Here is a 27,139-nt window from a genome sequence, read left to right on the forward strand (position 1 = left end):
AATGACACAGCCTGTTCGACTTCAGCGTATCGCCGCAGCGCTAGGCATATATATATATATATATATATATATATATATATATATATATATTGTACTGAAGGTACTGGGCAGTGGGCATGGTGCTAGTGAATGAGAAGAAGACGACGAGGTGTGCTTGCTTCCCCGTTTCGAGATAGCACCGACCTGTTTTAAGCCTACCGCTGCAACCTAGAGCTAGTGCTGCTAGGCGAACACCCCCGTTGCATTTGGTGGAGCTGCTGGGTTTCTCTTCAACATCCTGGAACTCCGCAGTCGGACGCTACCACCAGCTGTTACAATGGATGAACCGGGACCGTCCCAGGCTGCTGCTCCCGTGCCCCCGGCCATTGTCTGCTCTGGTGTTATCCGCCAGCGCGATCCGGCTATATTTAGCGGCACAGACGACCATGACGTGGAAGACTGGCTCGCCGAATATGACCGTGTAAGCGCCTATAGTAAGTGGGACGACCACGCCAAGCTTACAAATGTCATATTTTACTTGACTGACGTGGCCAACCTATGGTTCCGCAATCATAAAGCCGATTTTACCACCTGGTCGGCTTTCACGGCGACTTTGGCTGAGGTCTTCGGCCGTCCCGCAGTTCGCCGGCTTCGCGCTGAGCAGCGCTTGCGTGGTCGAGCTCAACGCCAGGACGAGACCTTCACCAGTTATATTGAAGACGTGCTCTCGCTCTGCAAGCGCGTGAACTCATCCATGGATGAAGCAGACAAGATCAAGCACGTCATGAAAGGCATCGATGAGCATGCCTTTCAGATGCTCGTCGCGAAGAGTCTCCGGACTATTGCCGAGGTCATACAGCTTTGCCAGCAGTACGACGAGCTGCGCAAGCAACGTGCATCAACCCGCGCTGCTCAGCAGGACACTGCGGATCTATCCCCGTTGGACTTCGGTCGCGACGCTGCCGACATCTCTGCTTTAATGCCGGAGATAAAGCAGTTCATCCGCCAGGAAGTCGCACGCCAACTCTCTCTGGCGAATAGCGCACCCGAGCCGTCGACAACCCTGGCTCCTTCGCTTCGTCACGTCATTGAGACGCAAGTTGCCGCGGCGCTGCCATCTGCCCCTCCGCAGCCTGCAGCTGGACCGCTAACGTACGCTGACGTTGTCGCGCGGCCTTACACTCCGGCTCCTGATTCCTACCGGGCCACCGGCACCTTCCATGTACCGCCGCCACCTTCGCGGCCGATAGTCGTTCCTTACTCGGCTGCTGGAGCCCCTGTCGCCAACCCGTGGCGAACACCTGATAACCGGCCAATATGTTATTCATGCCATTTTCCGGGCCACGTAGCACGATTCTGCCGCCGTCGCAGCCCCCGTTTACCTGACAGTGGGGGTGCCTCAAGCTACAGACCTGTTCGACTTCCGCGTCAGGACCAATCTAACCTTCTTCCGAACACCTCTTACAGTCGCCTCCCCTTCGATTCCAGCAGGTCACCTTCCCCACGTCGCCGATCTATTTCCCCGATGATTCGCCGACCCAGCCCAGACCGAGAGGAAAACTAGCAGTCGCAGTTCCAGAGAATAGAACTGCGTTTCCGTCGAACATTTCAAGGCCTCATTCTGCGCCGGCGAACGAAATTGAACTGTCCGTAGACGGCGTCACCGTACACGCACTTATCGAAACCGGAGCCGCCGTTTCTATTATTAGTGAGAAGCTCTTCCGCAATTTGAACAAAGTGACCATTCCCCTTACCTCTCTTTCTCTGCGTACGGCAACCTCGCATCGCATTCAGCCTTCAGCGTCGTGCACAGCCCGGGTTGTCATTCAAAGCGTTATGCATGTTATCGAATTTGTCGTCCTGCCTCGTTCCTCGCACGACGTTATTCTTGGTTGGAATTTCCTATCTGTCAATCAAGCTCTTATCGACTGCGCTCGTTGCGAACTTACGTTATCAGTGCCGTGTTTTGACCCTGACGACCATTATTCTCCTAAAGTTGTTGCCGCCTCTGACATCGATATCGCACCTTTCTCCAGCGCTCTGGTTCCTGTGTTATGTAGCTCTGCTGCGAACTCATCTGTTCTGTTTACGCCGTCGACCACTTGTGCGCGCCGCCGGAACTTTCTGCTTCCGTTTGCTGTCGTCACTTTTTGCGAAGGTTCTGCTGCCCTTTACGTGTGCAATCCGTCCGCCTGCCCATCATCCCTACTCCGCGACGAGTGCCTGGGTACCGCTGAAGCTTTCGATAGCATTCTCCCGGCCACCATGTTTGCTGATACGGCATCACTTCCGATTTGTGCCGTAACTCCTCCCGCCGCGACCGATGCCCCTGTAGACGTCTTCGCTCGTGCCGTCGACGCAGAACTCACACCTGCGCAACACACCGAAATCATCAAGCTCCTCCAGCGTTTTCGTGCCTCATTTGACATTGGCCAACTATCCTTGGGCCGGGCGTCCGCAGTCGTTCACCGTATCGACACCCGGCAACAAACACCATTGCGCCAGCGTCCGTATCGTGTGTCGGCCGCTGAACGCCGTGTCATCGACCAGCACGTTGATGACATGCTGGAGCGTGGCATCATCCAGCCCTCTAACAGTCCCTGGGCATCTCCGGTTGTCCTTGTTAAAAAAAAAAGACGGCTCCATTCGGTTCTGCGTCGACTATCGCCGCCTTAACCGAATAACGCGCAAAGATGTCTATCCTCTGCCGCGCATCGACGATGCCTTGGACAGTCTGCAGGGAGCGGAATTCTTTTCCTCGCTGGATCTACGCTCCGGGTAGTGGCAAGTGCCAATGGCAGAGGCCGATCGCCAAAAGACAGCCTTTGTAACTCCAGATGGGCTATATGAATTCACCGTCATGCCGTTCGGCCTCTGCAACGCGCCTGCCACTTTCGAGCGAATGATGGATAGCATTCTTCGAGGGCTAAAGTGGAAAACGTGCCTCTGTTATTTGGATGACATTGTGGTTTTTTCCACCGACTTTGCGACGCACCTCAGCCGCCTCGAGCAAGTCCATGCGTGCCTCTCCACTGCAGGACTGCAACTAAATTTGAAGAAATGCCACTTCGGCGCTCGCACGCTTACTATTCTCGGTCATGTAGTTTCCAAAGACGGTATCCTCCCGGACCCCACGAAACTTAGCGCCGTAACCGAGTTCCCTAAACCAACCACCATGATGAAAGAGCTTCGCAATTTCATCGGCTTGTGCTCATATTTCCGGCGCTTCATCCGTAACTTTGCCTCTATCATCGCCCCCTTGACGCAGCTTCTCACCGGCAGTTCTGACCTATCAGCCTGGTCCCCGGCATGCGACGACGCATTCCAAGAACTGCGACGCGTTCTCGCCTCTCCTCCAGTACTGCGACACTTCGATCCCTCTGCACCAACTGAGATCCATACGGACGCTAGCGGTGTCGGGCTCGGCGCTGTTCTTGCACAACGCAAGGATGGCTTCGAAGAGCACGTGGTCGCGTATGCCAGCCGCACCCTTACCAAAGCCGAGGCGAACTACTCGGTTACTGAAAAGGAATGTCTGGCCATCATTTGGGCAATCGGAAAATTTCGTCCTTATGTGTACGGGCGTCCATTTGACATCGTGACCGACCATCATGTCCTATGCTGGTTATCTTCATTAAAAGATCCAACTGGTCGGCTCGCCCGTTGGGCATTGCGCCTACAAGAGTACGACATCCGCGTTGTTTATCGCTCCGGCCGAAAACATTCAGACGCAGACGCTCTATCCCGGTCACCCCTGCCCTCCGGTCCTGTCCACTCGTCTATTTCCACACATGGAGCCTTCGCCCTCAACATTACCGACATGCCATCAGAGCAGTGCAAGGACCCATGGATCTCTTCGCTTATTGACTTCCTGTCTAGCCAGTCGCCAGCGCCAATTTCTCGGACGCTCCGTCATCAAGCCGCGCACTTCATCATTCGGGATAACCTGCTGTACCGCCGCAACTACAATTCGAGCGGTCGCAAGTGGTTGCTTGTTACCCCGACACCTGCGCCCTGACATCTGCGCCACGTTCCACGACGATCCCCAATGCGGCCACGCTGGTGTCTTAAAGACATACTCTCGCATCCAGCTTCGGTACTACTGGCGCGGTATGTACCGCTTCGTTCGCCAGTACGTCCGGTCCTGCCTCATATGCCAACGACGCAAGACGCCACCTCAACATGCCACCGGCCCCTTGCAACCTTTACCATGCCCCGCGCGCGCGTTCGACCGTGTCGGCATTGACCTATACGGTCCGCTTCCCAACACTCCAAGTGGCAACCGCTGGGTTATTGTCGCTATCGACCACCTCACGCGGCACTCCGAAATTTAAGCCCTAGCATCTGCCACAGCAAAAGACGTCGCCAGTTTTATCCTTCGAAACCTGATTTTACGCCATGGAGCGCCTAGAGAATTACTGAGCGACCGCGGTGGCGTTTTTCTCTCCGACGTCATTGCAGCATTGCTAAAGGAGTGTCGCATCATTCACCGCACCACCACGGCATATCATCCTAAAGCTAATGGGATGACAGAGCGTTTCAACCGCACCCTTGGCGACATGTTGGTCATGTATGCTTCATCTGACCACTCGAATTGGGATCGCATTCTGCCTTTCGTCACCTACGCTTACAATACCGCCACGCAAAGCACCACTGGGTTCTCCCCTTTCTTTCTCCTTTACGGACACGAACCTTCATGCACTATGGACACGATTCTGCCTTACCGACCAGATGCTTCGGAGTGCACGACTGTTTCTAGAGCGGCTGCTTACGCCGAAGAATGTCGCCAGCTCGCTCGTTCGTTGACATCCCAGGACCAGTGGCGCCAAAAGCATCGCCATGATTCATCTACTGCGGCTACGTGCTTTGCTCCTGGCTCGATGGTCTGGTTGTGGGTGCCCTCTACTCCTCCAGGCCTTTCCTCTAAGCTGCTATCCAAGTACCACAGTCCTTATCGGGTACTGAAAAACACATCCGCGGTCAACTACCTCATCGAGCCAGCGGAAGCACCTTCCGACCAGCGTCGTCGCGGCCAGGAAATTGTGCACGTCTCCCGGCTCAAGCAGTGCCATGGCCCTTCTGTGTTTTCCTGCCCTTAGGTCGCCAGGATGGCTACTCTTTCGGTGAGGAGTGATTGTACTGAAGGCACTGGGCAGTGGGCATGGTGCTAGTGAATGAGAAGAAGACGACGAGGTGTGCTTGCTTCCCCGTTTCGAGATAGCACCGACCTGGTTTAAGCCTACCGCTGCAACCTAGAGCTAGTGCTGCTAGGCGGACACCCCCATTGCAATATTATATATATATATATATATATATATATATATATATATATATATATACAGCTGTCAGTCGTAATACGGTGCTCAAGCAAGTCAATACCGGGAAGTATGGCATAGGTGCCGCGAACAGGATGCTATGTTGCTAGAACACACTGGAAACGATCGACCTGCCGGAAGGTTAATCTCTATGCGGCCCAGCAGGTGGTGCGTATGAGGTTGTGCAGCGAATCTTAGCTTTAGCGCCCGCGGTGCGCAGTTGCACGATACCAGCGAGAAAAGCAGTCCACAGCAAGAATGAGGTCGAGAGGCAAGTCGCCGAAGACAGGAACCTCATGCAAACACTTTGTACCAGTGGTTGTGCGTAGCCGCAAATCAATGGTGCCGGCGAGCTGTACGTCTCACCCCAGGCGTACCAAGGGTGGTTCCGTCCCAGGCTCAAGGGCCTATAGCCCAAGCTGGGCCGAACGCCCAGCCCCCGTGTCCACAAGCGCTGTCAGTTCTCCCAACCCGTCGACGCGAACTGGCAGCAGCGATCGCGTGCTGCTCTGGTATCGCAGTTGCTGTCTTTCAGCGTGTAACCTGTCGTTAGAGCAGTGGACAATGTGGACATTAGTTATCAACGGAAGAGCGTGCGCACTGCAACAGGGGAGCCTGTGAGGTAGCGCACTGCTGCGCGACGGCATCTGCACGCCGCCTAGCTGCACACTGCAACACTGAAGCTTTGTGGGCCAAATCGTCATGCGCTGTTTCTAACACATACTCAGACAGGACGACAGCGTGCGCGCGGTCGTTGATGCCGTCTATGGCTAACTGCTTGGTAGCTGGGGAAGCCCAGGTAAGGCAAGGTTTAAGCTTGCCGGTGAGACAGCATCTGCATAAAGCGAATGTCATCGGCGCTTTCTACAGCTTTCTATTCTTATATTTTTATACTATAAAAATACTATATTATATTTTATTATATATTATACTATATTTTTTTCTACAGCTTTCTATACTTGCCCATTAGAAAACATGAAAACGAATGTCGGTTGCAGCTGGGTAGCAATATGATACGAATTTCGTACGGTAAACCTAAGCACTGAACCTATTTAGCGAAATTGCTCCGCTCAGTGCGTGGGCGTATATTCCGAGAGAAAAGACATTACAAATGAACATTTAGAATATCTATCTCTGATTCTACCGGTGTACTTAGTGCAGAGTTATGAACAGTAAACAAGAAATGCAGAACAACAAACAGTATTATTCTTCAGTGTGCATGACACTGTGTAACATAAGGCGCCCGTAGTATGTTCCTTATACTTTTTCTCTTTCCTTTATTTACAAGTCACGCCGGCGTAGGGGACACAAAAATTGTTTGTGCCTAGAAAGCGGAGCTAACAAAAAGGAAAGGAAAAGACGCTTCGATGGAGGCGCATGCGAACGTTGCAGCGCCTGTCAGGAAGCGTCACAGCAATTTTCTGCGTTTGTTTTCACACCGCAACTGCTTTCCCTTGGAGAGTGCTCCAACACCGAATAAGGAAGCAAAAGAAGTACGTAACATACGGGGAAGCTAGCAGACAGGATACAGTAAACTCGAAAGTGAAGGCCAGCAAATAAAAGTCCGGAGTGAATGCTATACATGCGCGGAAAAACGGCCCCGGGAAGATGATGTCTGAGCTGGGTTCTGACGCGTCTCCTGGACCATTATTAAATTCGAGCAAATAAATCGCTTCCGCGATTTCCGACAAATGTAGCCATCCATAACGGTCAGCCCCGGTGGGAACTTCGCTTAGAGTGCGAAGGCGGCGCGTGTCACCGATGTTTGCCCAAGGAAACAACAAAACGGCACCGCAAAGCAAACCTTATTTACGTGAAGAGAAGGAGTGAGATTTTGGCTTTAAGTCTTTCAGCATCTTACGGTGCGTTGTGTCGGTGCACGTGCGAGGATTGATTGTGTATGGTGGCAGAGAAGACTCGAGGTCGCCATAAGTCTTGATTTGAAAGCGACGCCGGTAGTTGTTCCAACTCCCATCAGCGAGAACCAAGCAGCGCTACCGCGAGGGCATAAATCTTCCGCGTGCAGATCGAAAATAAAATAAGTCAGGGCCCTTCTACTCTGTGAAGAAGGATGACCAGCGAAGCTGTGTATGTGGGCTTCTTAATGACGGACTCAACCTCCGCCGCGGGTCGGCCTGGCACTGCACTATCTTCGGCATCAGCCCACGTATGGATAGTGCTTAACGACTGCTTCACCTCAGCCGCACGTTAGCCCGGCATTGCACTACTTCGGTATCGGCCCACGTATGGGGTGTTTTGGGGAGTCTGCACACGGACACGATCCTGGGAGAACTAGCCCTTAACAGCTTCACTGTAGGAAGAAGCTGGGTTAGAATGTAACGCTGGCGCTTGCAAAGTGTGCGTGTAAAATCGGCCATCGACGCTGCACTTTCACAATTCACGGGCGTTTGTATCACGGTGCACCGAGTTCGTGCCCATAGACGGGTTCTCTTTATAACGAGTGATTAGTCTCAAGAAGATATACGCGTTTATGTCTTAGATATATGTATAGTTGGTAGAATATCAGCTATATTCTCAGCCCGCATGCATGTGCCGACCGCTCGTATGTCTCTGGTAATGCAAAAAAGAACTACTGTTTACTACAGTTCAGATAATATAGAAACCACAATCAGAAAGGGGGATAGCCTCTAAAGCGTAAACTTGAAACGCTTGCGTTTGGCTCAGCAGACACATCTAATCAATTTTTTTACACAAGTTTTTGATAATAATCTCCACAGCTTATTTCTGCGGTGGTTAACCACGCAACGTCGCCATGTTTAGGAATGTGTTAAAATATTTTATTTTATAGACTTCTAGAAATATGACAAATAAACAGTAGGCGTGTCATAGAATGTATTAAGGTTTGTAGTGGTAGTAGTAGTGGTAGTGGTAGTAGTAGTGGTGGTGGTAGTGGTGGTAGTAGTGGTGGTAGTAGTGGTGGTAGTGGTGGTAGTAGTGGTAGTGGTAGTAGTAGTGGTAGTGGTAGTAGTAGTGGTGGTAGTGGTAGTAGTAGTGGTGGTAGTGGTAGTAGTAGTGGTGGTGGTGGTGGTAGTAGTGGTAGTAGTAGTAGTAGTGGTAGTAGTAGTGGTAGTAGTGGTAGTAGTGGTAGTGGTAGTAGTAGTAGTAGTAGTGGTAGTAGTAGTAGTGGTAGTGGTAGTAGTAGTAGTAGTAGTAGTGGTAGTAGTAGTAGTAGTAGTGGTAGTAGTAGTAGTGGTAGTGGTAGTAGTAGTGGTAGTGGTAGTAGTAGTGGTAGTGGTAGTAGTAGTGGTAGTAGTGGTAGTAGTAGTAGTGGTAGTGGTAGTGGTAGTAGTGGTAGTGGTAGTAGTGGTAGTGGTAGTAGTAGTGGTAGTAGTAGTAGTAGTAGTAGTAGTAGTAGTAGTAATGGTAGAAAAGTTTTATTATATACAGAAACTGAACACGCTGCTATCCCAGTCGCCGAGAGAGGGTAAGGTGGGGGGTAATAAACCTACCTACAGATATTTTAATAGTTTACAGACAGGTTGCTGACGGCGCAAACATCGTAATTTATTTAAGGAAACGAATCATTGTATTTTTCGAAACAATGTTCGCAATATTAAAATGTAAAGTAATCTTGGTCACGCGTAATTTACATATTTGACTACGATATTGTCAAATTGTCTTCCTCTCCTGAGTTACAATTATGAGCTATTGTAACTGGCGTAACCAGCATTATTTGTTTGTGTTTTTATTTGTAGAAACAAGGTTTTCACATTTGTGAGTGCGTAGCGCCAATCGAAGGGCCTTTAAAAACACGCTTTCAAAGGCACAGTCAAGATATTATGAAAAAGAAAACGAACTGCTCACGGAAACGGAAGGGGATAACTAAAACTGCAACGGAATGACAGAGAAGGACCCATGCTTGTCGACGAGAATAAATAAATAAGAAGATACAGGGAAGTGCTGAAGACCAAACGGGGTCTCTGTAGCCCACCTAGGCTCTATTCAGTTAAATGTTCCACATTTTCGTAGAAAGACCGCAAATGCTTCACAGAGTTCTCACTCCTCTGGTTAAGTCGACGAGGCAACATCTAAAGGCGCCTTAACATTTTCCCGCATCATTGCGCGACTTCTGCGTGCCCTCTCCCCTGCCTTGTTGGCGGGATTTATGCCCTCTCAGAAAAGCGTTGGAGCATTCCAGTAACCATGTTGCAACAACTACAACAACCAAAGCAGTGCAATTTCTGAAAAATTGTCCCTGATTGAAACAGAAAAATATGGACAACGCCCCCTACATACATGCAAACGCCCTGCAAACATTGTCCAAGAGAAACATCTAAGAGAGAAAAAAAGAGATGAAGTCGGCAGCTGCTGCCACTGGTGCTCTTTTGTTGTTTTCCTCTACAATATGACTGATTTAAAAAGCCTTGTTCTAAAGGCAGGCTGGATAAACTTAAACTTGAACAAAGACATTCACAATTATATTACATTCAGAAGCACTTAAAAGTTCCTAGATGGAGGCCAAATTCGACATCACGGGCACTTTGTTCTTTGTGTTATTAACGTGCCAGGAAGCATTTCTCGGTTGGTGGCCCTGTCGTCATGTCCAAGTTCCACTTGTCGATTGTCTTCAATGGGCCAATGATCGAGTTTAATAAATCTATATAATAATCATTTAACCTTCAATGTATTGGCAAAGTATAAACAAAACAAGTTCTTAAGGGAAGCTTTCATTGACTACAAGTGCATGGTTTCGCGTGGGTCAGTCGGTAGTTCGGTCGGCCGTTGCTTGGGTTCTCGGCGAGTAAACTTCTCATCAACCTAAAAGAAAGCATATTCGACGACGGAATTCGAATATGGGCCAACCAGTGCGGCAGCTTGATAGTGTAAACATTAGTCCACCATTCTGTTACTTTTGTTTACTGCGTGAAAAAATAAAGACAATAGTCCACCACCACATATAAGGATTAGGTCCAGACAGAATACTCAATCAGGCGAACACATGCATTTAACAAAAATATCAATTTTGACTGCGCCACTTGATTCCTTTGTGGGTATGTGCAACATTCTGGAAATCATGATCATAATCACCACTTTGAAATTATCTGAAAGAGCTAGTTGGTTTGCCACAATAGCAGTATATGTGGTATAAAGTTTGTAAACAGGGATAAGGTGCCTCAGAAAGGCTGGCCAACGTTTCGATAGGAGGACCTATCTTCGTCAAAGGCGGCCTCGTCATCCTCGGCGTGTTAGTTTTAAAGGGTTAGTGCAGTGACGTCACGTGCGGGTGTTGTCGCTGGCGGCTGGTTTTAAAGAGAGATTACCAGAGGAAACAAGCGCTGTCGTCCGACGTCTGTGAGCTTCATTCCCAAGACGAGGGGACAAGAGCGTGACAGTGGGCACGCGGGGAGAAAAGAAGAGAAATAGAAGCAGAAAAAAAAAGAAAAAAAAAGAAAGGGGGGGGGGAAGCCAGGGCGGCACCAAGACAGACAAAAAAGAAGGGGGGGGTGAGAGTGAAAGAAAAAGAAAGAAAAAAATGAAATTTTTAAGAAATACGGGCTTGGGAGCGTGTTGGGGATGCGAAAGGTTAGGAGGTATTCCGGGGGAGTCATTGGCGGCATGTTTTTGAGGCATTAGAACGGCCGTTCAAGCGGTCAGTGCGCGAGTAACACGAAAGACAAAAAAAAAAAAGACACACACCAAAAAAAGAAAAAAACATGAGTTGAAAGTGACTTGAGTAGCATAGCAGTAATACGTCGAGTAATTTTGAAATAGTTAAGATGGCGACGAGGAGTCTGCGGTGCAGTGTATGGGGTGACTGAAAGGCAGCGGCATGGTCTTTCAAGGGGCACTGCCCCAGTCGCTCAACGTAGGTGTCGTTACGGCGGCCTCCAGAAATAGCGATACTCTGGGTTGAGGCACCGAAAAAGGCATATGGACTTCGGAATGTGTTGATGAGGAGGTTTAAAAAAAATAGGTTTAAAAAAAAAGGGGGGGGAAGGGAAGGGAGAGGGGGAGGGGGACCGAAACCGGAATAACAAACAGGAGGGTGACGCGCGCAGAAGCAGGCGGGGGCAAGTGTACATGGAAGAAGCGGGTCGTACAGTTGGTATAGACGTAAAAACCTGAAAGAGTACATTAAATTAGGTAGTGGGCAGGAAAAAATTTCTTCGAAATGGAAGAGTAGGTGAGGTTAAGAATTAAAGTTAGCTGGTGGCCTAATGTGTTTTGTGTCTTGGTTGATGATATGAGAGTTTCAGATTTAAGTTACCGCTTTTAAAGATTCTAAGTTGCCGCGTGCCAAATTAATTCCTGTCGGGTGTAGGCAATTAAACTTGTGTATGAGGTACGATTCCGTATACTTCCTTTCGCGAGGGGAACGGAAATTTGTTTGCAGTATATAGAGCCTTGCTTTGTCAAATATATGACCATGTTCATTAAAGTGGCTGGCTACTGCTTTGGGTAAATTGTGTTTTGTGTCCGCGCGGTGACCATTGAGTCTTGTATTGATTTGTTGTCCAGTCTCACCTATGTATTGTTTGCTACAAGCGGCGCATTCTAGACAGTAGACTACGTTGCTTGATGTGCAGGTGAAAGCCGAAGTTACCTTGTGTGTGTAATTCGACACTGTACTTTTTACTGTAGTAGTAGATTGAATGTGTTGGCATGTAGAGCACCTGGGGCGGCCACAGGGATTGGATCCGAACTTCCTCTTTTTCTGTAGTTTGGCGTGCACAAGAACATCTTTAAAATTAGTGTTGCGTCTGTAGGCTACTCTGGGAGGGTCGGGAAAAATCGTCTGAAGTTTCTGGTTGCTGGTGAGAATTGGGTAGTATTTACTTAGGATGTTATTCACGTTTGGGAGTGCGTTTGAGAATTTAGTAGTAAGAAGAGGCGTTGTTGTTCTTGTGATCCTCGGGCGGGGCTTGAGGACCTCGGCTCGATCAAGTTTGGTTGCAGCGATGTAGGCTGTTTGAAGGTCACTGTTTGGGTGGTTCCTGTTTGATAGCGTTTCTTTAAGGTGATCGAGTCTATCTATGTAGTCTTAAAAATTTCATTTTCTTCTTTCTTTTTCTTTCACTCTCACCCCCCCTTCTTTTTTGTCTGTCTTGGTGCCGCCCTGGCTTCCCCCCCCCTTTCTTTTTTTTTCTTTTTTTTCTGCTTCTATTTCTCTTCTTTTCTCCCCGCGTGCCCACTGTCACGCTCTTGTCCCCTCGTCTTGGGAATGAAGCTCACAGACGTCGGACGACAGCGCTTGTTTCCTCTGGTAATCTCTGTCTTTAAAACCAGCCGCCAGCGACAACACCCGCACGTGACGTCACTGCACTAACCTTTTAAAACTAACACGCCGAGGATGACGAGGCCGCCTTTGACGAAGATAGGTCCTCCTATCGAAACGTTGGCCAGCCTTTCTGAGGCACCTTATCCCTGTTTACAAACTTTATACCACAGTGTGCTATTCCATCTGTCAGCCCCTTTCTTGTTTTTAGCAGTATATGTGTGATTGTAAAAAATGAAATAGATTGTAGTTTAATGCAAATTATGGTCCAACATGCTATGAGGAGAAATCGAAGCGCAAACCAAATTATTGGAATAGTGGGTCTCATAGTGAATTTTGTTTCTTTGGGGGGAACACAAATTACTTCGATCAAGATTTCCGTGGGGAAAGTTGTTACGCTTCTCAAATATATCCGCTTTTTTCGTATTTTCCAAGGGCGTCCTTAGTGTGGTACCAACGTCTCATCATAGGCCGAAAGATCATTTTTTTCAATTTGGGGCATTTATTTTAGATTATGTGCGCAGCATAGAGTCGAAAATAAAGCTTTAGAATATATTACAGTTCACCGGCAAAACTCAGTTTGAAACAATGCGTGAGATGGTCGATTTTTGGCAATTTTTTTCTAGCACCTGGTTTTCCACGGCTTTCTGAAATTCAAATTGTCCTTCAAGGAGCAAAAAGCATTTTCTGCACAAAACGGGAAAATATTGCGCAAGTAATGCTCACATATGTGGAACGTCTCATTAAAATTTTCAGAGAAATGTATATCGCTTGAGCGCCACGGTTGAGACAGTTAGCGTGGAATGACCTTATATAGAAATTTATAGGTACAATATTTTGACAAGCTTAGTTTATAATGTAAGAATTTCTTGTAAGCTGCAAACTCACATATCGACTGTTTCTGGTTTGGATGCTTTAAAAGATGCCGCTTAAAGAAAGGCAATATCCAGTTCTTGTTCAGAATTAGGACAACATCCATAACAACTGTAATGCGACCCCATGCTCGTGGTCTATATAACGTAAAGCTATTCCTTTTCCACCATTGGACCTGCGGGATTGATCAAGTTTGCCACGCCCACTTCACCTGTATGTCACGCGACTTCATGAAGCAGTTCAATTTGTGCACCTTAATATGACATGTACATATTGATTTGGCAATATTTCGCTGAACAAAATAGCAAATATATTTTTCAGTTCTACGTCATTGTCACCAATAGTAGAGAAAATACCGCGCCAACATCGCCTATTTGTCACGCGGCAAGACAAAACCTGGAAAACTAACCATGTTAAAGTGATCTGTACGCAAAAAAGGGGCATTATTATGCCCAAAGAAAAGAAATGTGCTTGTTATAACCAGAAGCAGCACTGTAGCTAAAGAAATACAAGGGGCAGGAAGCAGGACCTTCACACCCCCAAGCGACTCGGCGACCTCGCGATCGGAAGCGAAAATGCCTAGCTGGCCCCGCAGCTAACGTTTACACATCCGCGCTACACATTAGTAACTGTCCTGTGAGTTTTTAGCAATACATGTCCTCGTCTTTTTGTTTCGGTCCATCGTGAGAGTATAATTCGATCACATTTTCCAGACACATTGGTGCACTTCAGGAAAACCTGTGAGGCGACCTTACATGTTTCTGTTTTATGCAGTAATTTATTTTTTGTTACGCAGAACAGAGGTACGCGTACTTTCACAGTATATAAGCTCGTTCACTAGTACTTTCATTCGGCGCACACATAACCATAGTATTTATACACCCATAGATATATGCGCCGAGATGTGGGACGTGCCAGCGAGAAGCCACGCCCAACTCGGGAGGGTACAACTCGGGAGGAAGTGCAGACCGAGGTGGCCCGCCTCGGCAGCTAGTGCACATGCCTGTAAGCACTGACGTGAACGCTACCATCAACACACCATCTTCGTCATGTCTTCGCTGTCATGCCGTCGTCCTTATTCGGTCATCGCCATTTCATCGCCGTCACACCATTGTGTTCATTCCTTAGATGTAATGTCCTCATCATCCTTCGACCGTACTTACTGTCACCTTCACTGCCTTGTCAGATTGTCACCGTCATACGCGTCGTCGATGTTCGGTCGTCATCATTCCATTGTCATAATTCCTTCGTCGATATGCCATAGTCTTCTTACGTCGTCACCACACAGTCGCCGTCATGGCGTCGTCGTGGTTTCATTACCGCCATTTTGCCGTAGTAATTCTACTTTCGTTATCCCACTGACGCTGTGACTTTGTGGCCATGCCGCCATCGTCATTCAAGCTTCGTCACCGTATTGACGTTATCCATGGCGTCGCCAAAATACAGTCATCGTTATGCCATTCTCATCCTATCATTTTCGTCCTGTCGTCTGTCATGCCGACCCATCATACCATCGTTGCCTTGCAATTTTTGTTATTCCTTCGTCATAATACAGTCATTGTCACGCCGTCGTTCTCGTTCCATCGTAATCATAAATCATGCCGTCATCGTCGTCGTTTCATCGTGTTCATTTTTACACCGAAGCTGTCTATGGCTAGGATCCCGGGATTTCTTCTTGGTGTAACGTCTATAGAAAACTATCATCATTTATGGCTTTATATACTTTTTATCATTTATGGAATTTACACCCCCAATTCAATGGTTCATACCTAAACCGGAGACTCATATCTGGTTAACCTCCCGGCCTTTCCTCGTCATTCTCTCTCTCACCTTACGGCAGAGGCTACAGCCACTCAGCAAAGTGAAGCGAAAGCTTCACTTATTTATACATACAGAACAGCAGGCATTTCAAAAAAGAACAATCTCAAAAGAACCATCCGGACCACATAATTGATGATAAGGCGCTCTTGCGCCTACATGCAATGCGAAGCACGTAGCGCTCCCCCCATATACGTTACCCGGTGAAGATTGCTGTTGCGCAAGCTGCCGCGGCGACGGCAGCTTGATACAAAGCAGGGAGTGACGTAACCACACTTTCGTACGTAAAAACACAACCCACCTAAGAAATGATTTGTGTTGTGACAGTGCTACGGGAAGACCAGGCATAGTGAGGACTCCTGAAGAGCACCGTGCATACGAGGCGCGGCGAATTTCTCTTCTCTCTGGTCCACTCTTTGTAGGTGCACGAAGTACCTGGAAAAGTCAAGTCGCAAACCGTCGAAACATGTTAGACTAATAATTAGGTAAAGTGCATGGGAATGTCGCCACGTAAATAATTTCAACATGCGTCGCAATGCGTAATCATTCTAGTTGTCATTTACAGCTTCGTTGTCCAACCACCTTCACAGCATGAATTGTGGACAATCGTTAAGGGCCCCGTGTCGTAGAAAATCCGGTGCCGGTGCCGCCGTCGGTGGAGTTGTCCGTGAGCGAAAATTTCCGCATATATTTAAGCACACGCATATGCCACACCTTTCTATATAACATGCGGTATATATGGGTTATATTGCCACACCGTTCTGTAACTAAAGTTGTTTATACGTTGTGTTTCAATCTTGACAAATTTATGCCTCGGAAGTTTGAGCATGACAGCCCACAAACAAATCTCACGAAACAAAACCTCAACGGCGCATGCCTGTTATGCTAAATCTTCTCAGACTTAAATGTCAGAACTGCTAAATAATAACAGAAACCTGAAAATGATGTTTTTTTCACACGGTTGTGCAGAACGTCCTGGATCGGTCCACGCAAGAGGCCGCGTTTCTACTAACAAGGCGCCTTCGTCCACAACGTTCGCCGCCAGCGCTCCCATGTAAATATTACGTTTACATAAACTCCAGTTGTCGGGAAGCGTGAGAAGCAGTCAAGGATCTTTGTAGGCTCTCGTTTTCGAGTCTTAAAGGCGAAACATAAGCGTCCTCCAAATTTCTTTTTGTAGTGATTTGGCTGCCATTCTTTAGGCAACATGCCTATGGCGTCGCGCCGTTGTCATTCCAGCTTCGTCATTCCATTGTCATCATGACGTCGTTGACGTATGGTCGTCGTTGTTCCAGTTTCGTCGACCCATTGTCGTCCTGTTTTCGTCCCGCTAGCGTTGTAATACCATGGTCGTCATTGCGTAGTCGTCATGTAATTGTCGTCATTGTTTCGTCATCATGCAGACATCGTCATGCCAGTGTCGTTCTATCTTCATTTTGTTGTAGTTATTTGAGTGTGATCCGGCTAAAATCGCCATGTCATTATTGGGTTGTCATCATGATGTCGCCGTCGTACCATCGTGGCCGTTCCGTCGTCGTCATGCCTGGTCGAGCGCCAAAGTCTATGTTAAGCAAGGCGGTTCCCAAGATGTGTCAAACTTCACCTTGTACAAAGCAAGGACAGCGTCATTCGCAAATGTCAGTGAAAGCTTTCGCTTAAAGTGATCTTTCTTACATGCGGGGGATGCTCAGATTGAAGCGAACTTTCATCACCAACACTTTTTGACGTTCCTGACCGTGCCTAGGTGTTGCTGTCGTGCCGAATAGCTCATACACACGATAGCATCACCTCTTTGCAGGTGTCCTAACTGCTGGCCTTGTTTTATACGGGCATATTGAGTGATATAAGAAATGATTGCTAAATATTCTGACTGTAACATATATACCTCATCAAGAGCCGCGATTCATTTAATAAACCGAATATTTCTACGCCTACATTCCTAGAGACTGCTGTTTGGCGCATCTGCTTAGTCGGTCTTTCGCGGAGTAAAATGCAGTTTGCTGTGTCAATGTCTCCAGTTTCAGATCGCTCTAAGTCACAGCTCCGACTCTGGATAAAGTGTAAAAACAAAGTGGGGCAATCCTGGCAACTATAATGCGCGGTCACTGGGGTCACATGGGGGGGGGGGGATCTGCGCGTGCTGCTTTTTTCACTGGCAGGCAGGTAATTGCTATGGTGGTAAACGCCGTGCAGAATGTGCTCATTCACATGATACTTAATAATCGCTTCACAAAAGTCTCACTTCTCAGATCCCAACATGTGAGTTGGACCTGCATGTTTCTTTTTACTCAGCCTTCGCAAGGTTGTTCATGCTCGTGATAAGATAAACCAAACATGAAAAATTAGGAGAAAATGCGAGCCGATACCCTTTCTTTCTTCGACAATCGCCTCGCCGTGACGTCTACAGAAAGCTTCATCTTAAAATTGCCATCTGACTGCGCCTTTGTACACTAAATAAATCTTACTTTCGAGCCCTCGGATCACTCCTGCAGAAGGTTTGCTTGTCTGAAACACCATTTCTGCCCATCGAGACAAGGCCACAAGCTTTGTGAATAAGTTCTGTATAATTAGATGCATAAGACAAATGATTCATACGGAATCAATATGAAATAAATCATTTGTAGGCTTATAGAACGATCAGAAGTTTCACAGTACGCCTGTAGTCACGTTAGAAGATCCTAATCGCACAAAGAAGTCCATTATTGTTTTCTTTAGCATTGGTAATACACACATGGAAACGTCATGTATAAAGCTTCGAGGGTTTAAGGTCTACATCAAGCAAGGTTGTCCAATTGTTTAGTTAGCTTATTTAGTCCATACCGTTGAAATGTACACCTCGTGACACACACAAAAAAGCCTAAAGCATAGGCAAAGCGAAACACCAAACCATTCCTCGGGCCATACACCACCTATATATTCAAGTTCGAACAAAAAACCTAAGAGAAAACCTATGAGACAGAGTGTGGACGTTGCAACAGAGCCATAAACAAAAGGCTGTGAAAAGCGCAAAGACAACATTAATAGATGATTAATAAACTCTACTGCCACAAAGCCAACGACTTTTCGGGGGAGGTTAAGTGTATCCGAAGAACATTTTTCAAGTAGAAGTGCTCGTTCAGTACGTGTGCCAAAAAAAGAGAAATTGTGCTTTAGCAAACTCACTGCACATGCATGAATGCCTGCCTGAGAAATTGGAGTGAAAAGTACATGTATGTGCGCGTGTACAGGAAAGAGAAGTTGGCCTCAGAACAGAAAGTCGCTGTTCTATTTTAGAGTTACAAACGATGCTCGCTAAGGAGAAGAAGTTTCTACCAAATATAAACAAAGATAAAAGTATCAGAAAGCAGCATTCAGGAGTGAAAACTAACTTTCCGCTGACTTTGACTTATGGTAAAAAAGAAGTGTACAGAAGTGCCCTTCATCATTCGTGCGATTGCAAGCTTGGCTATTTCAGTTAGATGAGCCGCAGAGGTACCTACGGTGTACATGAATACTGTGGGACTGCTCTTGCTGCTGATGCAGCAGAACGAGCGCCGCAAATTACATTCAGAGGGTTTGAACATCATGTAACAGAGCAAACGCTTGATAAATTGGAGAAAGAAGCCGAATCGCTAGTTTATGTTCCCAAACTTCGAGTTGCCGGAAATGCAGAAACGATCTCCTAGAACGCGTTGACCTACGTCGACTTCACTATCGTCTTCAACGACAGACTAACTTGAAAGGAACGCAAAAGGTGCAACAGACCGATGTAAAAACGAAAAATCTGGAAACTGCCGCAGACATGAAATGGCAATAGCGCCTCCAGAGATAAATAACTTACATTCAAGAGGAGTCTTCACATGCGTAGGATTTTTTTGAAGTCTTATTCGTAAGTCTTCCGTCATTAATAGCAAGAGTCGTCCTGTTTCATGTTCGTAAGCGTGTAAGCATAGGAATCCGAGATGGAACGTGCATCATGCAATGGTTGTTCTGTCGATGCACGTATTTTCTTTTGAACCGCGATTGGCCACACCGGCGGCACCCGCAAAGCTGGCTTTCTTGCTATGGGGTTTTGTTCAACATGTACGATCTCATGAGTTCGATTCGTGGCCATGTTAACGACATTCTAGTGACGGCAGGGAAGACGACGAAGTGTCTTCTTGGCAGAAAGAACACTTGTTTCTGTGCTCTGTGACTTCTTGGTAAAATGTTCGCCTTTCGAGGTGTCTCGCCTCCCCGTCTTGCGACCATGGACGCGGAGCATGCCAGAGGCCCGCCTGGCCAGAAGTCATCAGGGCCGTCAACCGCAAGGAAGCGAGTTGGCTCCCCCAGTGACACCGAAGACACCGAGCTGTACTCATGTCGGAAGACGACTCATCCGGCGACGGCTTCATACCCGTCCGGAGTAAGAGGGTGAGGAGAAAAATCGTCAACACAGCGCCGTCAACTCCTGCGAGCACAACGACTATGAAGTCAAGGCCTGCACGCTGGCCACACGTCATCATCTTTATGCCGGAAGAACCGTCATGCAAGCTACGATTGCTGAAAAGGCAAGCCCTATCCATTTATTTGGAATGTGCGGTGCCGGATCCAATTAAAGGAATAAGAATAAATACACGCAAGAATATACTCGCCATATACGTGTACAACGCGAGTGCGCTTGGACAACTTCAAGAAATCACGGAGCTAGGCGGAATCATATTGCGTCCCTTTATCCCGATCGACGACACATCCATAGCCGGTGTGATTTACGACATTGACATTGCCATTCCCAATGCTGACTTACCTAGCCTCATCAAGCCGGCATACGAAGGCACGATCATTACGCAAGTGCGCCGCCTTGGGAATACGCGCTACGTAAAAGTAATATTCAAAGGAGATTGTATCCCATCCCACGTTAAAGTCGGACGTTTCCGAAATCCGGCTCGACCATTCATTCAGAAGCCGCTTCAATGCCATCAGTGTTTCAATAATAATATAATAATATATGGGGTTTTACGTGCCAAAACCACTTTCTGATTATGAGGCACGCCGTAGTGGGGGACTCCGGAAATTTTGACCACCTGGGGTTCTTTAACGTGCACCTAAATCTAAGTACACGGGTGTTTTCGCATTTCGCCCCCATCGAAATGCGGCCGCCGTGGCCGGGATTCGATCCCGCGACCTCGTGCTCAGCAGCCTAACACCATAGCCACTGAGCAACCACGGCGGGTGCCATCAGTGTTTCAGGCTAGGACACGTCAAGGGCGTGTGTCCCAACTCGCTACTGTGTCCCCGTTGCGCTGAACCTCATGCAGAACAGACCTGCGGTGCCACGGTCCTGAAGTGCACCAACTGTAGCGGCCCTCACGTGGCCTCGTCGAAAGACTGGCCCCGCATCAAGAGGGAGCGCGCGGTTCTCAAGCAAATGGCCAGAGACAATTCGGCCCACAGGGAGGCAGCCGAAGTAGTCCGGCGTCGGCGTCAACGTCGGCACCATCGTAGGTCTTCGAAGAAGGCGCATGCACGAAGTGACAGTACCCACTCCACTGCGGTGCCAGTTAGTCGCGCCGCGAAAAGGCCCACCACTTCCACGAAGGAAGCAGAAAAGAATATGTTTAGAGGAATGGCCTACGCTGCCGAGCCGTTCCCTTGCGAAAGAACCTCAGAAGGTCGGGGCCCCACCTGATCCTTCTCCGGCCATGGATGATTCACCTAAAACAGACCGTCAAGTCATCTCGGTGCTACGTTCTCTCATGGAGGCCATTCGAGCGCTTTTAGTGGACATGGGGACACCGTCTGCTCAAAGCGCACTTAAAGTGCTGGACGCCTTAAGCCCAGTGCTTGTATCCCTCAATTAGAAAGATGGCTACCCATACCCCATCCTTCCGGAAAGAAGTCAAGGCAGCGTCCGTCATCCAGTGGAACGCCAGAAGGCTAAAATCACGAATTTCAGATTTTCGTCAGTTTGTGTACACCAGTGTGTTTCCACTCATCGTTATTTGTGAGCCAACCTGTCGAAACCAATAAGACTGTCAGGGTACGAATTTATCATGTCATTAACAAATGGTGCATGCAGCAAAATCGTCGTTTTTGTTCGTCGTGAACTCACCTATATTTTGCAACCAATTGCGCCCCACGACGACAATCAATATATATGCATCACAGTTAAAAATAACAAACTCTTGTTTACACTCATAGGCGTGTATATATCGCCTTCCAGCAATTTCGATGCCAAAAGATTTGCGGATACGTTGAGAGTTTGTCCCGCCCCATGGGTCATCATAGGAAATTTCAATGCACATCATCCAGCATGGGGAAGTACAAGGACAAATGCAAAGAAGATTAACAAGCATCGCCCACAACTATGGCCTTACTCTCCTGAAAGATGGTAGCCCTACCTTTCTTCGAGGCGTGGCATACGGCCGCTGCCTCGACATTGCTTTCGTCTCCAACTCTCTCGCCAGATGTGTGAAGTGGTTTCCAGACATTGAGACACATGGGAGTGACCACATTCCCACCTATCTGAACATCAAAGGCTTGTCGTCTAGATCAGGCCCACGGAATACCATTCGGACGATTCAATGGGCCAATTTCAAATCTGAGATGGAAGATGCCTACCGCGAGGGCCTACCCTCCGGGTAAGAGCAAACGATTAAAATTAAGACGCAAAACGCCACTCGCATGATGACTATCTCTTCCACGCGAAATGACTTCGACATAGAATTAGAGCGACTTCGAGCGCTTCGTCGCGGGGCGGAACGTCGATATCGGCGTACAAAATCAATCCATGACCTCAGGGCAGCCAGGAGGTTGCAAAAGAAGATTCAGCGTCGAATGGATAGATTAGCGTCGGAACGTTGGACAACGTTTTGCCTGACACTCGACCCCCGCAAGCCACTGTGTCACATTTGGAAAACAGTGCAAGGTCTGCGTTGCCTTTCGGAACAGCGTTTTCCATTTAAGGCGCTCGCGCTTTTCCAAGGGCGGCAAGACATCGATGTCGCAGAAGACATTTCTGCGCGGATGGCAGACCAAGTGACTCGTCCAGATCCTCCAGCCCGAGCTGACGTCCCCCATTCCCGTGATTGCCGCATGGACCTTCCTTTTACAATGGAGGAGCTAGAAGCGGCACTAGCTCTCTGCAGGCGCTCATCATCTCCGGGTCCAGATTGTATATCATACCGGGCCTTGTGCTACCTCGGAGAGTCCGCACGGATGGAATTGTTGAGCCTTTAAAACTCCTCATGGCAGGAGGGAAATGTTGCTGACGAATGGAAAGTAAGCCGCCTGGTGCCACTCTTAAAGCAGGGCAAATCCCCATTAGAACTCACCTCTTACCGCCCAATAGCGCTGGTCAGCTGTGTAGGAAAGACAATGGACCGGATGATCCTTGGCTGCCTGGAATGGTACCTTGAGCACTACAAAATTTATGCGATTTCCATGGCTGGTTTCCGACGTGACCGCTCTTCCATCGACAATGTAGTTGATCTCGTTTCATATGTCCAGCCCGAAAGGTCCCGTAAGCGTTTATCTGCAGCTTTATTCTTAGATGTGAAAGGGGCATATGATAACGTATTACATGAGGCCATTCTCGACGCTCTTGCGACGGTTGGCCTAGGTGGTCGAGTTTTTTTGTGGATTACAAGTTACCTGTCTGCGAGATCTTTCTATGTGTTAACTGACGATGGCCCAACTACGCGACGCTATACCAGCAGGGGTGTTCCTCAAGGCGGTGCTCTCAGCCCGACGCTATTCAATCTCGCTCTTGTTGGACTCAAAATTTCAATATACGCTGACGACATCTGTGTCTGAACTTCGGCAGTCACACGTCCTCGGATACGTGCACGACTTCAAAGAGCGGCCATTTTGACAGCGAACTACTCCATACTCCATACTCCAGCGAACTCCATATATCACAGGGGAAAGGACACCACGTGACATTTCAGTGGCTGCCAAGTCACTGCGGCGTCACTGGAAACGAAGAGGCCGATAATGCCGCTCGGGCAGCTCTTGATGACGCACAAGAAGAGGCCATACCGCTTTCACGATCCGACGCAGCTAGCAGACTTCGAGTGCTTGCACAAGAGATCACGCTCTCTTTATGGTGCACACCAAACAGCCAGACCAACCAGAGCAACCGTCAATACCAACTGCCCTCTTTGATGCATCTCTATATGCCATCTGGACTCCGTCGAAGAGAGGCGACTCTGCTTTATCGCTTATGGCTAGGGGTGGCTTTCACGAAGTCTTACTTATTCCGCATTGGAATGGCCGACAAAGCTCCCTGTAATACCTGTCTTTGTGAGGAGGACGCTGGAACGCATTCTGTGCGACTGTCCTGAATATAATGTTCAGCGACAGTCCCTGGCATCCGTTCTAGCGCACCTTGACACTAGACCATTGTCCCTCGACAAGATTTTCACATGCCGCCGACAGAAGACATCGCAGGTGAAGGCGACGAAGGGACTACTTCGGTTTTTGAAAGAGACGGGATTGGACAAGCGGCTGTGACAGTGATATCACATACCATGCCAGGTTGATGCACTCTAACGGACGATGTGTGTGTGCTGTGCTGTGCTCTCTCTCTCTCTCTCCCCCTTCCTCATCTTTCATCGCCCCCATCCCTCTCCCATGTGTAGGGTAGCAAACCGGTTAAGCTAAACTGGTTAACCTCCCTGCCTTTCCTTCTCCAGATTTTCCTTCCTTCCTCCTAGTGACGGCAGAGTGTAAAACTGATCGTGCACTTAGATTTCTATGCACGTTGGAGTATACTCGAAGTGGCCCAAAGTATTCCTGGGCACTTCAGTACCGTGTCTCACATGACCCGAGCATTTGTTTGGGATAGTGTACGCAATGAATCAATGAATGCATGTTAAACAGCTCAGCGAAATAAAAGGCAATGTTAGGAAACAAGTCTGTATTATAGCGAAAGCACCACATGCAAAGAACGCAGATAAGCCACCAAGTTCAGCAGCATAACGCGTATTTTCGCTTCATGCCTGTTAATAGCCCAAAAGATGATTTCGTCACTGAGAGCATTAGGTGAAGCTTTCAAACGTGGGAGTGAATATGGCGCAGTTACACCTACTCAGTTACGAAAACAAACCTGCCGGCTCAGGACGTACTGTTCTTTACACACTCGAGACCTTCACTAAAAGAACTATTCAGTTGTCCATTATCCAACAAGCCTTCACAGCAACCAACACCATTTATAACAACCTCAAACTTTTGTGTGTGTGTGTCGCCATGTGCGCGTGTTTCCTTTTTTTTCTTTTTTAGCGTTTTCCTCTCTGTCATCTTTCTAACCTCTGTCCCCCATCACCAGTGTAGGGTAGCAAACCGGAGACTCATATCTGGTTAACCTCCCTGCCTCTCCTCTTCATTCTCTCTCTCTGAACCGGAAACGAACATGATTAAGTTTCAATGATTAGTTCGGCCTTCCATTTTAAATGTTTTCAGCGATCTTCGTTATTGACTGCGCTATATTTCGTTCGTTACCACGAAGACGATATCTGTCACTTTCATGTTTACGCCTACTCTATGCAATGACAGGTATTGTTTTATGACTAAGACTGTCTAAGACTTTAAAGACATGAGGAGAAAGTTTCAGTAATTTACGGACCACGTACACTCATAAACTTCATTTCAAGGAATTAGGAACTTGCATTCTTTTGATAAAATGTGAGCTCATCGGAAAGGCAGCCAACAGCAAGATTTGGCCAGGTGTAATAGGGAAAAAGAAACAAGAATACTAGCGGTATATAAAGCGCTCGTGTCGTACTCATTTTTTACGTACGTGTCCCTTGTCAAACTGTTTTTCATTTAGTTCGGAAGAAGTATATCGCATTCGATAAGCTAGTCTCGTCGTGTGGATTCGGAACGCTTTTTGTCAAATATAAAAGGGAAGTCCGCCTTTCGGCTTGTTTTTTTTTTTTAAGTCCCTCGTGAAGTATGCCACTGAACTCACTAGTTACTGTGTAAAAAAAAAAAGGACAATTGGACTTCGATGTTAAAATATAGTGGGCCACGTTCATGTCTGTCAGAGAGTCTCTGTCTCAAATGCTGCCACTCGTGGTCTTTACACGCCGAAAAACTACAGCGAAAACACACTAGTGAACCTCGTGCACGACGTGTGTCAATCTACTTTCGGGCTTATGTTAGAAGGTTCACATTTCCTGCAGCTTCAAGCAAGAGCATACTTACTTATATTTATTTTTATGCACTTCTCTCTCTTCGCTGGTGTTGCTGTTTTGCTATTACGATGTCTTTTTTTTTGTCTTTGTTTGAAACACTTTTGCAGCTGTCAGCATGCCTTTGCTGCGATCCTCATCTGACAAATGCAAATGAAAGGAAACAAAAATCAGGCATTCGAACATTGACGGCCGTCTCAGGTGGAGCGGGCTGTCAGTTTTGTTTGTGGGGTCATCACAACTCCAGTGTAAGGAGGAAAACGTCTATCAATGTCATCGGCGAGGGACAGAACCGTCCGAGTTTCTCTTGCACGAGGCAACACTTTTCTTGACATCCAGCTCCTTGCGGAGTTTCTCTTCGTCGAGACATTTCTGCGGACACGATTAAATAAGAAAATGTTGACAGCAGGCGATAGTTTGTGCTGCTCCTTGGTACACAAGAAAAGTGGGAACATATCACAAGTCAGAGAACACCATACAGCCAAAGAAGCACTCGATGACATGGCACGAGCACGACGAAATTGTACGGACGACGTGTCGCAATAGAGTAGGAAAAACATTAAAATACTGGAAACGCTACAAGCGCTCCGAACTACAAATATTACAAGACAGAATGATTGACATACAACATGCACTGCTTAAAAAAATAAAACGAACAACAAACAAAGCTGTTCATGTCGGTACGACAATTATACTGTTATATTGACTTACAATTTTAATACAGCTAGGCCGACATGACTGATGTCCATAAACTAGCTTAGAGCAACAAGTGCACGTTATTTATTTAAAGAAATTTAAGACCTTCACAGTTCATACTGTGAAGATCTCCCCCTGCTCCGTACAACCATAATAGACGGGCTCACTGAGATTTTTTTGTTCCGCTTTTACTCTAACGAGCAATATTTCAATATCTTCTCCCTTTTTCTTATCTCGGTATCAGAGCATCGCTGACACTCGTCGAGAAATGCTACGTGTGGCCTGAAATTAATATTGACCAGTGAAACTGAGTGAGAGCTTGTTTAACGTGCCAGAGAAACAAGACGTAACGTCACATCAGAAGTCACTTCAAAAATTCTTGACACCAAACGGCCGTTTCCTCAAAGTACACATATACAACGCAGGATCAGTACCTCAATTCAAATGATGCAGTTATCGACTCACAATCGTCAAGAGGTTTACCAAGTGGCCAGAAGTAGCACAAATAATCAATATGATGGCCGAGACCATCGTTAAAGCTTTTGTCGACACCTAGGGGTCTCGAGTAGGAGATCCAGAGGATGTGGCTACAGACCGAGACAGATAATTTGAATCTGCAATCTTAAGTTATCGTTCAGCGCTTTCTCAGGCAGTTGCAAGCGGCTCTAATTGTTCGTGGTGATATCGAGCACTGCATCGACGCTTTGCCTCTCGCCCTCCTCGGTATACGTAGTTCCTTCAAAGAAGATGAGCTTCAGTGAGGCGCAGCACAGGTAGTTTATAGGAATTCCCTTCTACTGCCCGCTGGGCCCATCTCCCAACGGCTTTGCCAGGAAAACAAGCTGGGTGCTTCATGTTATTCGAAACGCTTTATTACTAGACGTTTTGAAGGCTATCTGACCAGTGGTGTCGCGACACAAGTCAATGCAAAACCCATTCCTCTTCAAGAACTTGCAAAACGCCACTCATGTTTTCCTTCGGACAGACGCAGTTTTCTAGTTACTCCAACAATCAAAGACTGGCACACACATTGGGATCTAGAGTAAAGATAAGCACTTCACAATTCATGC

At 47.5% G+C, this 27,139-nt stretch overlaps 1 long non-coding RNA gene across 3 annotated transcripts in view; it reads right to left on the minus strand.

Annotated features, from left to right (window-relative positions):
* LOC140215950 (uncharacterized) overlaps positions 1 to 27,139 on the minus strand; it is a 530,759-nt gene that overhangs the window by 407,153 nt on the left and 96,467 nt on the right. For all 3 annotated transcript variants that reach the window (XR_011892558.1, XR_011892559.1, XR_011892557.1), the window contains exon 2: positions 15,524 to 15,657. This is a non-coding gene — a long non-coding RNA (uncharacterized lncRNA). The remainder of the gene's footprint in view (positions 1 to 15,523; positions 15,658 to 27,139) is intronic.

The sequence above is a fragment of the Dermacentor andersoni genome, chromosome 2 (genome assembly GCF_023375885.2).
Source record: "Dermacentor andersoni chromosome 2, qqDerAnde1_hic_scaffold, whole genome shotgun sequence".
Lineage (NCBI taxonomy): Eukaryota > Metazoa > Arthropoda > Arachnida > Ixodida > Ixodidae > Dermacentor > Dermacentor andersoni.